The sequence below is a fragment of the Eleutherodactylus coqui genome, chromosome 13, assembly GCF_035609145.1.
Source record: "Eleutherodactylus coqui strain aEleCoq1 chromosome 13, aEleCoq1.hap1, whole genome shotgun sequence".
In the NCBI taxonomy this organism is placed as follows: domain Eukaryota; kingdom Metazoa; phylum Chordata; class Amphibia; order Anura; family Eleutherodactylidae; genus Eleutherodactylus; species Eleutherodactylus coqui.
This window is the reverse complement of record NC_089849.1, coordinates 104579817-104594437: the sequence shown is the minus strand read 5'-3', so window position 1 is coordinate 104594437 and position 14621 is coordinate 104579817. Positions and strand designations below refer to the sequence as shown.

Genomic DNA, 14621 nt, shown 5'->3' with positions numbered 1-14621 from the left:
TTTGGATACAAGATGTAATACTGGCAGGCATGGAGGCTCCAGTACCCTCTTGTACCCCTCTAGCTTGGATGCAAGATGTGATATGGGCGGGCATGGAGGCTCTAGTACCCTGTTTTACTGCCTCTAGCTTGGATACAAGATGTGATACAGGTGGGCATGGAGGCTCTGGTACCCTGTTGTACCACCTCTAGCTTGGATACAAGATGTGATATGGAGGGGCATGGAGGCTCTAGTACCCTGTTGTACTGCCTCTAGCTTGGATACAAGATGTGATACGGACAAACATGAAGGCTCTAATACCCTGTTGTACTGTCTCTAGCTTAGATGCTAGATGTGATACGGGTGGCCATGGAGGCTCTAGTCATGTCTCAGGCTGGGATACAAGATGTGATACGGAGGGGCATTGAGGCTCTAGTACCCTGTTGTACCACCTCTAGCTTGGATGCAAGATGTGATATGGACAGACATGGAGGCTCTAGCACTCTGTTGTACTGTATCTGGTTTGGAAGCAAGATGTGATACGGGCTGGCAACTTGGTTGTAACTTGGCCTCTAGATCGTGCAAAATCGGAGGCTGTCGAAGTTGGCATCCCAGATGGTCCCATACATGTATTGGTGATAAATCTTGTGGAGGCTCCTGTGACCCCCTTGTGTGTGCGGCCGAGCATTATCCTTCTGGAAAATTCCTTTTAGAAGCTTCCATGAGAGGAACACGTGTGACTGCAGGATGTCCTGAACATATCGCTGAATAGCCATTGTCTCTCGTACCACTACTAGGGGGGGACCGACTGTCGTATGCGATGTCCCCCCAGACCATCACACCAGCAGGGGGCAGTGTGATGCTCCACAGCAAAGGCAGGATTGAGGCGCTCACCCCGAGGTCTCCAGACACAAACATGGCCGTCGTCAGCACCCAAACTAAACCTGGATTCATCAGAGGCTTCTTATTCTCCTGGCTGCAGTTGGACAGGACAGGAGTCTTGGTTTTCTAGCTGTAAGATGACAGGAGTCTTGGTCTTCTAGCTGTAAGGCGACGGGAGTCTTGGGCTTCTAGCTGTTAGGCGACAGGAGTCTTGGTCTTAAGGTTGCAGGTGGACAGGACAAACATCTTGTTTTACTGGACGAAGAGGAGACAGTACAGATTTCTTGTTCTGGCTTCTGGGGAAACCAGGGCAGGCATGTCTCCTGCCAGCAGGGGAACAGGTGAGACATTTTAATCTTCTAGCCGCAAGGAGGACAGATTCCTTAATCTTCTAACCACAAGGAGGACAGGACAGGCATTTTCGTTATAGGATGGATAGGAAAGACGTCTTGTTCTTTTGGTTGCATGGGGATATGATAGGTGACAAATGTCTACTTCTTCTGGCTGCCCGAGGGACAGGACATGACAGTCATCTTATTCTTCTGGTTGTGGAGGGTAGGACATGGACTGGCATCTTGTTCCTTTGGCTGCAGGAGGGACAGAACAAACATCTTGTTCTTCTAACTGCAGGTAGGACAGGACAGGTGTCTTATTCTTCTGGTTACAAGGGACCCAGATTTCCTTACCTTGTATATAGATATTCTGTGCTTTATGTGATAAATGTTTAAAGGGCCATCCAGGGATTTTTTTAAATTCATTATGGAACTAGCCTTCCAGTATATATAAGTCGGCTAGTGTGGCCTTGGTTAGTTATTCCTTTCTATTTGAAGCTCCTGACTTCTTTCTCCTTAAGTGGTCATGTGATCTCAATTCTGACCAGCTCAGATTTACTTGGGTTTATGCTGTTTGAAACTAGTCAATTTCTACATCTGTGTGATGCTATTATGTGGACCCTACTACAGAAAATGCCTAGAGGGGGACACAGAAAGTCCTTTCATAGTTAATGATTATGATTACACAGGTATAATAGAGGCGATCACAGCTCATCCTCCTGATTGCATACTTATGGTCTGTAGCTTATTTAGGTGAATGTAGAAGGCATTGATAATTAAACTGTCCACCCAGCAGACAGAAATGGTACAGCCTCTAGCTAATGCTGGGCTGATGCATTATGGGACTAATGTGAAAGTGACACCAAAAAAACTTGCCATCAAAATGGTGCCTGGTAACTATCAGACAGAAAACTTCACTGCATGGAAGTGACTGCAATATACAGAGGAGATAGTCAGAGTGTGGCAGGCAATCTGGTGATGAATGCGGGGATGGAAAAATATGTTTTAAGCAGAGTGACCCTTTAAGGTATATATAATAATATAGACAGATAGACAATAATATCCATATTACAAGTACAGTATGGAGAGATGGCACATGGAGTGGAGATCTCAACACGCAGGGAACACGTGTGGAACGTGATGACTTCAGCGATCCAATGAGGTAAGCAACATTTAGTTTACTGAATCCTCAGATGCTTTCTGTGCGCAGCTTTTTTCAGGGGAACGTGGCGTCCAGTTCACAGTCCTCCTTCTCTTGTTCCCTCACCAACTCAAGGAACACCTGCAGGAGACACACCGACACTTAGGCCTCATGTCCACGGGCAAAAGAAGAATTAAAATCCGCAGAGGATTTTAACTCTTCTCCTGCCCGCGGATCCGCATCCCATAGGGATGCATTGACTACCCGTGGGTAGATAAATACCTGCGGATGGTCAATAAAAGTGATTTTTTTAAAAATGGAGCATGAAAAAATCTGGACCATGCTCCATTTTCGTGTGGGTCTCCCGCGGGGAAGGCTCCCGCGGGCTTCTATTGAAGCCTATGGAAGCTGTCCGGAGACAAAAATCGGAATTTACTCACCTGCTCCGGATCTTCCCTTTGCCGCGGCTTCATCTTCTCTCCGTCGCGGCCGGACCTTTTTTCTTCGGGCCAGCGCATGCGTGGGGCACGCAACCGACGTGCCCTGCGCATCAGCCGGGCCGAAGAAAAAAGATCCGGCCGCGACGGAGAGAAGATGAAGCCGCAGCGAAGGGAAGATCCGGAGCGGGCGAGAGGTGAGTTAATTCTTATTTTTATGCCTCATGTCCGCGGGGCAGGAGGGACCCGCTACGGATTCTCCATGGAGAATCCGTAGCGGGCCTGATTTTCCCCGTGGATATGAGGCCTTAGGCCTCGTGTCCATGGGCATAATTCATTTAGCAAATCCGCACGTGAAATACGCAGATCAATTTACCCATATGGAATCACTGACCATCCGCGGCTAATTTAACAGCCGCGGATGTGATTTATTTTGATTTTCGTATTTCACGCGCAGGAAAAAAAATGCAGCATGCTCCATTTTAACGCGCGCAGAGGGGCCACATTGATCTTTATGGGTGCGGGAGATCGGCAGTGCATCCGCAAATACATTTGCAGATGCACTGCAGATTTGAAGGTTAAGGCCTCATGCACCCTGTGGGCGGATTTTATTTGCGGAACCTGGGAGATCCGCAAATCAAGCCACCGATAGGGAGACATGGGCGTCCGCAGAGCAGCTGAAAGCATGCAGATGTGATTTTTTCCCCCCCGGTGTTTGTATCTCACACGCAGGAAGAAATCGCAGCATGCTCCATATTCCTGCGGATTCCACAGGCACGGCCTCCATTGAAGTCAATGGAAACTGTCCGGTCCATGGGAAACCAGGAGATTTAAAAAAAGAGGCACTACACATGCGCCGGACGTGTCAGCTGGCATCCATGGACGCATCCACCGTGCTGAAGAAAGAAGATCCGTCCGCGACGGCTTAGACCCGCACTGGATTCGGAGAGGTAAGGAAATGTCTTTTAATGCCCATGTCTGCAGGCAACAGCTGGATTTCAGCCTTTTCCTCACCTTTGAATTGAATTTAGGCCTAATGCACATGGCCGTATTTGCACTGCGGGATACGTTTTCTCTTCCACGCCCACGCCCTTTATTTGCATGAATGGATGTTCTTCTGCGCTCATGGCCAGCGTTTTCTCGTCCAATCACATGATCGGGAGCAACGTTTTTATTGAAAAAATTACGCCACATCCGGGAAAACATTCGCTCTGCCAAAATCCTCGGGATGCCTTCCACTGCCTACATAGAGGCACCTGTAAGCTTTTTGCAGCATTGGATGCTGCTAAAATGCCCTCCTCCCTCTCTTTTTTCCCCAGCTCCCATAGGAGTCTATGGGAGCCGCCAGCATATATCGGTCGGAAGATAGCTCCAGAACTAATCTTTTTGCCTGCCGTATATGCATCGGCACGTATTTCGGTTGCGTATGTTCCATTTTTCACATTGCAACATTTTTACGTGCTATATATTCGCCCATGTTAACGGATGCATTGGAAACCAATGCTTCAGATGGTCGTGTATATCGATCGAACGTAAAAACGCGCCGTTTATGTACTCGTGTGAAAGCGGCCTTAGAATGAGAGAGTGCTCTACTGACTGCCCAACATCCATTCACCCCCAGACAGTCCGTCACCCCAATCCTGCCCACGGTATGGGGGTACCTGCTCCAGGGTGGGCTGCGAGAAGCTGTACTCCTCAATGTTGTAGAGATGCTTTGCTGCGGGGAGAGAAAGCAGATATCAGAGCGTCGCCTGAAGACTTCTAGGATCCTGTAGATTCTGTAAGGTTTATGATGGGAATCCCTTCCCCCATTACAGGTACAGTGGTATATCCCCACCTCTTCAGCAGATCCTTACCTTCCTCAAGGTGTAAGAACGCCTGGGATAAGGACTTCACATTAGTCATAGGGATCTTGTAGACCAGCAGCACGGAGAACCTGGGGAAAAAGCAGACCGCTCATGTACTGCAAGGTCTTAGGGGGCTTTCACACGAGCGGAATAAATCTGCAAGACGCACCTACAGAACTTTCCATATCAAAATCCGCATGTATACACGTGGGCTAGGATGATGACCGCTAGGGAGGAGCACAAAGTAACATGGGGGAAATGGAATTAAATGTATCAACCCAGATGCAAGAAGAGTTTCACAGAGGGGGCAGAAAGAGTCTAGCTAGAAATTTGAATCCTATTCACAGGAAAGACTTAAGCTAAAATGTTAAACTTTATTAGAAAATATTTAAAAGAGACAGTAGACTCAGGATACAACACAAAACAAAAAAATGGGGAAGGATGCTGTAACCACTTATGGCTGATTTGGTCACTAAGTGGTAACGCAACCCACCCACCTAGGACTACAGATCGTGAGCTTACAATAATAGAAATGCTGTTTGTGTAAATTGGTTCCAGATGTGCCAATTTAAGCTAGAACGGCAAATATATTTGATGCAACCGTATAGAGTTGGTGTAATTCTACATATGGTAATATAATGGAAACTCTATCATATGTTTCGGTCTGACGTTATTGTTGGTATTAAACAGACGTGAGAATTACACCAACTCTATACGGTTACATCAAATATATTTGCCGTTCTAGCTTAAATTGGCACATCTGGAACCAATTTACACAAACAGCATTTCTATTATTGTAAGCTCACGACCTGTAGTCCTAGGTGGGTGGGTTGCGTTACCACTTAGTGACCAAATCATCCATAAGTGGTTACAGCATCCTTCCCCATTTTTTTGTTTTGTGTTGTATCCTGAGTCTACTGTCTCTTTTAAATATTTTCTAATAAAGTTTAACATTTTAGTTTAAGTCTTTCCTGTGAATCAGATGCAAGAAGAGTGAAGCGTCCCTCAATGGTCTGGAAGAAATGCCGAAGCCTTCTGACCATTATTGTCAGTACAGGCCTGGCTTTCAATAACCTGTCTTGTCTATTATGTTTGATTGGCACCTGTTACACCTGTAAATCACCTGTCCGGCCTCTCATTAAAATGTCCTGCCTGTCAATTAACAAATCACCTGTCCTGCCTGTCAATCACCTGTCCTGCCTTTAAGTTACCTGTCCTGCTTATTAATTACCTGTTGTGCCTATAAGGTCAATGATCTGTCCTGCCTGTCAATAACCCATCCTGACAATCAACAGTCCTGCATGTAATTCACCTGTCCTGTCTGTCAGCCAACCGGCCAGTCTTTCAGTCATTTGTCTTGCAATCACCTGTCCTGCACCTCCACCACCTATGCTGCCTGTCAGTCACCTATCCACACATCAATCACCTGTGGTGCCTATCAACCCCTTGTCTGTCAGTCACCGGTCCTGCCAACAGCCTGTAATGTCTTCCATTCACCTGTCCCACCTATCAGTTACCTGTCTTCCATTTCAATCATCTATACTGCCTGTTATTTACCAGTCCTGCAAGTCGATCACCTGTTCTACATGTCAGTATCCTGCTTGTTCATCACCTGTGTTGCTTGTCAGGTCAATCACTTGTCCTATCTGTCAATTAGCATTCCTGTGTCTCAATCACAGTCCTAACTGTCCAGTCTTTTAGCCACTGACCTGCCTATTAGTTACCTGTCTTGCCTGTTAGTCACCTGTTACATCATAAGGCTGCTCACAGCTCACCATTCTGACGCCATCCTCCTATGTTTCTGCGGAGGTTGCGCCATTTCACTATGCCTACCATGCATGCACTTGGGGTCTCAGCCAGCACACCGTGTGATCCTACAAGTATGGTTTAATTGTGGCAGTCCAGTAGTTAATTCTTTCTGGTTTTTAGTTTCTGTTGCCACAGTGATTTTCAGTTAACTAATTAACTACCTTATTTATAACTTAGGACTTTAGGCCGGCTTCACGGGGGTCATATTTGCGCATGCAACACACAAAGAATAGAACGCATTGATTTAAAAGGGTTTGTTCAGATTTCTGTATGTGGGCGCAGTTCGGTCGCACCAAAAAAATAAATAAAACATGTTCTAGTTTTTTTGTGTATTTGCACACCAAAGGTCCCCTTAGAAGTCAATGCGTGCATAATATGCAAGGAGACATGTGAAACACTGTATAATTCCAATGGAAGAAGAACACAACGGTACGTTTGTTTGCCGCGTGCATGTGAACAGGCAAAAAACAGAGTAAAATACAACGATGCACGTGCAAAAAAACATCATTCATTCCACAAAAACACAGAGCTGCAGAGTTTGCAAAAACTGTGCGGGTAATAGGCAGTGAGCCGCTGTGAGCCGCATCCACAACATGCAGACTCAAAAGCTTCATGACATGCCTGATAAGAGGGGCTGATATGGCCTCTTTAGGGGGCACAACCAGTAACGAGTATATGTAAATTATGTTTTTAAAATCAGTTACGGAGGGACTAGAACCGGCGGCCCACTGTATTATCAAGCACTGCAGCCCACCAGTAATAGTCCGGGCTTGATGACCTGTGTTAATGACCTTGCTATTAATCACCTGTCCTGCCTAGCTGCGTCTGGGAAGAGCCGGGTTACCGCTTGATGAATTTCATCGACATTTTGAGAATCCTTCACTTTAATCTCCAAGAGATATCCTTTACCAAACTTGCTCTTCAGCTGCTGGATGGATCCAATGCACCTGCAAGTCAGAGAGAAGATTTAGAAAGCCTGAGAAGATCTACAAAGATCTCACAAAAATTCTGAAGACCTGAGAAGACTTAAAAAGATCTCAGAAGACCTGTGAAGACTTCAGAAATCTTGAAAAAATCTCAAAAGAGCTGAGAAGGATACGCAATCCATGTGTACTACGGTCGGACTCCATAAATCAGCACTGTGAGGAAATGGAGTCTGGTGGACATCAGTCTTCTGAATGTCTTCAACAGAAAACCAGGAGATGTCCTTTGTGTCTTTACCTGAGTTTCCCAGACACCATGATTGCCACGCGGTCACACACTGCCTCGGCCTCCTCCATGTAATGTGTGGTCAGAATGGCTCCCCTCTCATTGTTCTTGAAGGCTGCACGGATGGCTCTCCTTAGAAGTATTTATATCACAATAATGAGACATTTCTCAGATTCCGACTAATTTTGTAATGGTTATACAATGGGAGGATGTGCTTGACGTCAGAAGGATACTCACCACATACGCTGTTGACCTTTGGGGTCCAGACCAGTGGAAGGTTCATCCAGGAGGACAATGGGTGGGTTCCCTAACATGCTGATTGCAAAGCACACCTTACATAAAGGAAATAAATATTCTTGAAATCTTGGGAGTTATGCACAGGATATAGGATAAAGGTCTAATTGTTGTGGGTCTGACTTCTGGAACCTCCACTGATCATGAGAACTGGAGTCCAAAGCCAAGCATGCATGCTGGCGCTCCATTAGTGGGGTAAAATAGGACCCCCATTCATGTGATGGGTTGGGGTCCCAGCAGTCAGACCTTTACTTATCAGACATTTATTCCCTGTCCTTTGAATAGGTAATTGTCATGTCTGTGTCCTGGGATTTGTGGTACTACAGGTGATCTGGAGCTCTCCTGCTCAGGTGTGGGGGATTGTGCTGGCTGGGTGTGTGTGTCTCCAGTAAGCCAATCGCTCTAGGTCAGTACACATAAGAGCTGTGTTCCCAGGTGTGGGTGTGGTCAGCTGTGTTCCCAGGTGTGGGTGTGGTCAGCTGTGTTCCTAGGTGTGGGTGTGGTCAGTTGTCTTCCCAGGTGTGGGTGTGGTCAACTTTCTCTGTTCTCATTCTCTCTCTGTGTGGTGTGAGCAGGTTCTATGTGTGGTGGCTGCAAAAAAAGTTTGTGTTTTGGGTTTTGTTTGGTTATGTCACTGGATGCCTGGTTAGTGTAGGGACTAGTGGTATAGCCAAGAGGCGTGACATGGCCCGCTAGCTTCCATATTTTGATCAAAATGTCAACTAATACCTGGCATTTATAGTGTTGACATCTGCTACTAGTGTTTGTGTATTGGTTGCTGTATGGTGTGATTATGGCTCTGTGTGTCTTCTTACACTATCCAGTTGTCCCTGTCGGTGGTGGCATGTATATGTGTCCTAGCCTGGGTGCATGGGTTCCTATTAGCAGCTAGGGCCCAGATCTGAAGACTGCTGGGCCACCCCTTATTTGGGTGATGTCACCACTCATCTACGTACTTAGTGGATAGGGGCTTCAGCAGCTCCTGACAAAAGCGAGAAACAAACTTCAGATATGTATAAGCGGTGACTTGAGACTGCAGTTGACGAAGAAAGAACCAGATATCACGAAATTGGTGTCTGCTCATCAGGCCCAAGGAAGCCATTAATGACACAGATTGATTCTGGCAAACATTATTTTTATTATTAGTCAAATTTCATTGTTCTTGCACTTTAATTAGTCTTCTGACCATTAAGGATTAAGGTGCATCTTGCATTTTCTTTATATGTTGTACGTTTCTATCAAATGATAATTGGAGATAGTATTATTGCTTGCTTCCACCCAAAAATTATCTTCTGCAATAAAACCTATTTATCATTGTATCCACAATTAACCTGTTTTTAAATATTTAGCACCTACATTTTAGCAGCTAAACTAGTAAAGGCCCATTTACAACAGCCGATAATTGCTAAAAAAAAATAAATCGCTAATCGGCGATAATCGGTGCGTGTAAATGTGCGCCCACTGCTCGCTTTTCAGGCACTGCTGACTGTCCAACGTAAAAATCGACCATCACTTTTATCAGAAGTTCTCCACGGGGAGCGCTGATAGCATTGCTTTCCCATGGAGAACAAAGGATCTGAGCGCAGATAAGAGCCCTGGGCTATTCACTGCATTCAGCTAAGGCTTCATTTGCACGCCTAATTGGTACTTAAGTAGCTGAGTAGCTACTTAATACTTTATGCAAAATGATCGCTCAAAGCTGTCACTCAGGGTGCGTTCACACGAACGTATATCGGCTCGGTTTTCACGCCGAGCCGATATACGTTGTCCTCATGTGCAGGGGGGGGAGGCTGGAAGAGCCCAGGAGCAGGAACTGAGCTCCCGCCCCCTCTCTGCCTCCTCTCCGCCCCTCTGCACTATTTGCAATGAGAGGAGGCGAAACGGGGGCGGGGCTAAGTTCCGTGAATTAGCCCCGCCCCCGTTCCGCCTCTCCCCATTGCAAATAGTGCAGAGGGGCGGAGAGGAGGCAGAGAGGGGGCGGGAGGTGAGTTTCTGCTCCTGGGCTCTTCCAGCCTCCCCCCTCTGCACACGAGGACAACGTATATCGGCTCGGCGTGAAAACCGAGCCGATATACGTTCGTGGGAACGCACCCTCAAACTGTCGTTTGAGCGATCTTTGAGCGATCATTTGCTGGTGTAAATGGGCCTTACGGCTCAGGGGGCGCTGGCCACCATCCCAATACCTAAAGGGGGTGCTGGCCTGAAAAAGGTTGAAAGCCACTGATTTAGACTATAACCCACTATGTGACATAGTTCATAAGTTGAATTGTAATCTTTGTCTTGCATTTATTTAAGGCCTAATTAGTTGAAATAAATGTGAATATTTAAAGGTGACTCATCCAAGAATAGCAACTACTTATATTTTGCCCAAAATGCAGAAAAATGTGAGAACACCACTGGGTTGCCAGATGGTTTTTAGGGATTAATGGTCCAACAGATAGGACTGGAAAATACATAGATCTAAAATCTCAAATGTGGTAACAAAGTTCAAACTCAAACATTCATGGCCCGTTGTACCAACGTTTTGATCAACAAGAGGTGATCGCTGATCGAGTAGAAAAACATTGCACCAACGTGGTTTAACCCATAATCAGGGTTCAAATCTCAAATCAATTTGATCCCCCAATTTTGGTGGACCAAACTCGTTGATTGAAGTTCAACTGGAGAAATTCAAGATAGCGGACTAAACTGATAGGCTTTTTGGGTGTTGAAATAACACACATGTTTGCCACAGGTAGCAGCCATTGGTTTCATTATGCTGGAAAGGTTTATATGACAGCTGGGAAGATCACCTGACTAGAGCCACCAATCCCTGTCCGAGATTTCTTTTAGGTTCAACTTTTGATCACAAATTACTTGTACTTTGTTTCGCAAATCTTAGATCAAAAAGTGATGGTGCAACGCATTCTGCCTAAAACTAACGCAACAGCTGATTAGAGTTTACTAGAACTAGGGTCAACATAATGGCTGGTGCAACCAGCCTTAAGAAAACCAATAGTGGGTGCCTATTGTTAGCTCAGAGTCATCATCTCTGCCCTTAGTACATAGAATTCCAGTTGGGTAGTTCCTTCATCTTTGAAGGAACTGCTCCCACCAGACTTGAAAAAAAAAGTGAATGAGTTAACCAGACTTTTCATCAATGTGGATTAAAATAGGTTGTAATACAGCTTTAAGAACTGATTGGCCATTTTTAATTACAAAGAACTAAGAAAAAAGTGAGAAAAAGGTGACTGGCTCTGTAGCAATTAGAACTAAGGGTAGGTTTTTTGTTACTGCTCCCATCTAGATGTAAATTTAGATGGTGGAAATGTTCTATGTGTAAATATGCTAAATGTTTCAAGGTCTTTTCCAACTGCTAGGAGTTAGAGAAGTACATTATAGTATACAAAGTCATCTTAAAGCGTACCTAACAACTCCTCCCCTACAACTAAGGACATATCCTAACATCCTAAGGAAGCTGAGTGCCTAACAACAAGTAGTATATTGTAGAGGGGCTGCACTTTAGCCTCAATTTTCTGTGCTAAAACAAAATCTTTTTTAATGAAAGCCTATTCAGAATTGATGAGACACACAGGCTATTATATGTGCATAAATTGTCTGAGAAGTTAGCTATGCTTTAATTGTCATTCTAAAGTGGGGTTTATTTGATTTGTTTCCCTTACAACAAATTGCATGTTGATAAAATGATTAGAGAGATACAGATAAGGAAAGGGGACAAAGACTAAATACCCTGTTGCATCACACTTCATGGAACACCATGCACAACAACGACTGTTTATCATTTTTGGTGATTTATCAACTACCTAAGGACTCTTCGTGGAAGGGGAGTGTAGAGGGTGGTATCATGACCATTTTCTCCTTCTGAGGACAGGAGCTGTCATCAGCAGACAAGGGAGGAAGTCAATAGGAGCGTCACGGACAGGATCGGATGTCTGGTCCTATCATTAACAGGAGCAGAAAGTGCAATAGCAACACGGTGCTCCCATTGATTTTAATATGAGTGAAGCTACAGCTACCACTTCCTGCAGTGGTCGCTGATAATGTCGTCTGTCTTACTGCACTGGACAGCGGGCCTGACGATCAGCTGGTGCATATGGAGCCTAAGCAGCAGACCCCCATTTATCAACTACTGAGGACCTAACCAGAGAACAGGCCTCAGTTGAAAAAAAGCACAGAATATCCCTTTAAATCATTTTTTAATTAACATTTTATTTTTAATTTCCTTTTTTTATTTGAGCTCACATTAGCTTTTCTGGAGCAAGAAGAGTAGGGCTGCAGACAGAGCTATCAGACAACTAGGGACAGAACAGGATGGATTGGCTTGTACTCTACTGCTTTACACACAATCTCCAGATGCCAGATGAAAATATTTTCAAATAAAAACTGTATCAAATAATTTTTTTTTGTAAAAGTACATGCAATGCAATAAAGAAAAGTGTTCAAAGGTGTCCATAGAGGAAATAACCACTGAGTATAAATTAAAAGGGACACAGAAGATCACCCAACCTTTCTGGAAACTCCTGCTGACAACTTCTTGGCCGGTTTATTAAGATGTTCCTTCAGCTCTAGAGCCTCAGACACTCTGGAAAATACCATGAGATGAGTTATTGACAGGAGGTCTCTAATTCGTATAAGATAGGGTGAATCTATACCTCCACCCTCCCAGCAGATCAGTATATGATGGGACTTTTAGACTGGAACCTTGACACATATTGAGAGGTCTTTCGATTCTCTGTATCCTGCTCCTCACCTAACTTTAACAACACAATCCCAGGATAAAGATTTTACCTCCTGATGGCCAGGGCACCATCTTCCTTCTTCATTCCCTTCACGGCAGCATATATCTCCAGATGTTGCTTCACAGTCATGTCTGACCACAATGGATTGTCTTGACAGCAGAATCCCAGGAATGTGTTGGAGCCATCAGAGCATTGAGCACCATGCAGCACTATCTGTAGGGCAAGACAGCAAGGGAAGCAATTAATACGGCCCTTCTGACAATAACTGAGATGATAACTGACCAGAAACGATGAATGCTGAGATCCTGACTACAAAAATGAAGATGGCTATGATATAGATATAATGACAACATTTTGTACTGCAGCAACGACATGCTCACCTCCCCTGCCGTCGGTTTAATCTCCCCCGCCAGCATGTAGATTGAGGTGCTTTTTCCTGCACCATTGGGGCCCAGCAAACCTAAAACTTCACCTGGAAAATCACAAAAGATAAATGGGCAACACGTGATATATATGACAGAAAGACCTGGAAACCCATCAATGATCAGATCACCTATGGCTATCACCCAGTTGTGTAATCAAAAACACCCTACCTACAAAAAAGCACTCAGCTGTGAGATTAAAAAAAAATCCTGGAAATAAGAACTAAAAAGTTCCTAGTATGTGAGTGGATAAAAGAAAAAGTGGGCAGGGTAACTTTAAAAAAATAAAAAAATCTATTTTCCTACCCGCTTGTTCTTTTATCTACTCACATACCAGGAGTGCAGGAAGTTTTTATCATTTCTTATTTTCCGTGTCTACGACTGAGGCATCGGCGTGCCCTGGACCCTATCCTGTGACCTTCTCTTTGTGTACTTGGCCTTTCATATGGATAGCAGATCGAAACCGCACCATTTTGAAGGCGAACTAGGACCAGGATTTTCTCACGTGCTTGAATGCACCCTAAGGGTGCTTTCACACAGGGGCGAGAAAATCACGCGATTTTCGCCTAATGCGATAGTCAGTAAAAAAGCAGATTATGAAACCAATGATTTACAATGCTTTCTTTCCCATTTGCGATGTCTTCACTGACGCAATGTTGAGAAGTTAAAAAATTGTAGTATGCTCTATCTTTCTGCGATGTACGATTTTTTTCATCTCCCATGTTTCCCTTTGGAGGCTTCTTTTTATTGCATCGCAACTAGAGATGAGCGAACGTACTCGTCCGAGCTTGATACTCGTTCGAGTATTAGCGTGTTCGAGATGCTCGTTACTAGAGGTGAGCACCACGCGATGTTCGAGTTACTTTCACTTTCATCTCTGAGATGTTAGCGCGCTTTTCTGGCCAATAGAAAGACAGGGAAGGCATTACAACTTCCCCCTGCGACGTTCAAGCCCTATACCACCCCCCTGCAGTGAGTGGCTGGCGAGATCAGGTGTCACCCGAGTATATAAATCGGCCCCTCCCGCGGCTCGCCACAGATGCATTCTGACAGAGATCAGGGAAAGTGCTGCTGATGCCGGAGCTGCTATAGGGAGAGTGTTAGGATTGATTTTAGGCTTCAAGAACCCCAACGGTCCTTCTTAGGGCCACATCTAACCGTGTGCAGTACTGTGGAGGCTGCTTTTTGCAGTGTTGGAAATTTTTTTTTTTTTGTATATCGGCCGTGCAGAGCATTGCGTCCAGAGCATTGTGTCCTGCAGTAATTTTACATAGTCCACGGCCAGTAGTGGTGGTGAGGCAGGGACAGTGAAAGACATATCCAGTCTATATAGGCAGTGGGCTTTTCCAAAAAAATTTGGGAAAAAAAATCTATTTGGGCTGCCTGTGACCGTCTTGACTGTACTGCGTCTCTGCTGTGGGTAGTTGTCCTAATTCATACGCAGCCAGCTAAGTGTTACACTAGGCTTGCACAAAATTCTTTCCTGCCTCTGCTGTGCGTTCCATAAGCGAAGTCAGCCTCCAACCACAG

The 14621-nt window shown here is 45.0% G+C and overlaps 1 pseudogene; it reads right to left on the bottom strand.

The window, feature by feature from the left end:
* Nucleotides 1–1285: 1285 nt before the first annotated feature.
* LOC136588042 (ABC-type organic anion transporter ABCA8-like) overlaps nucleotides 1286–14621 on the bottom strand; it is a 145223-nt pseudogene continuing 131887 nt past the window's right edge.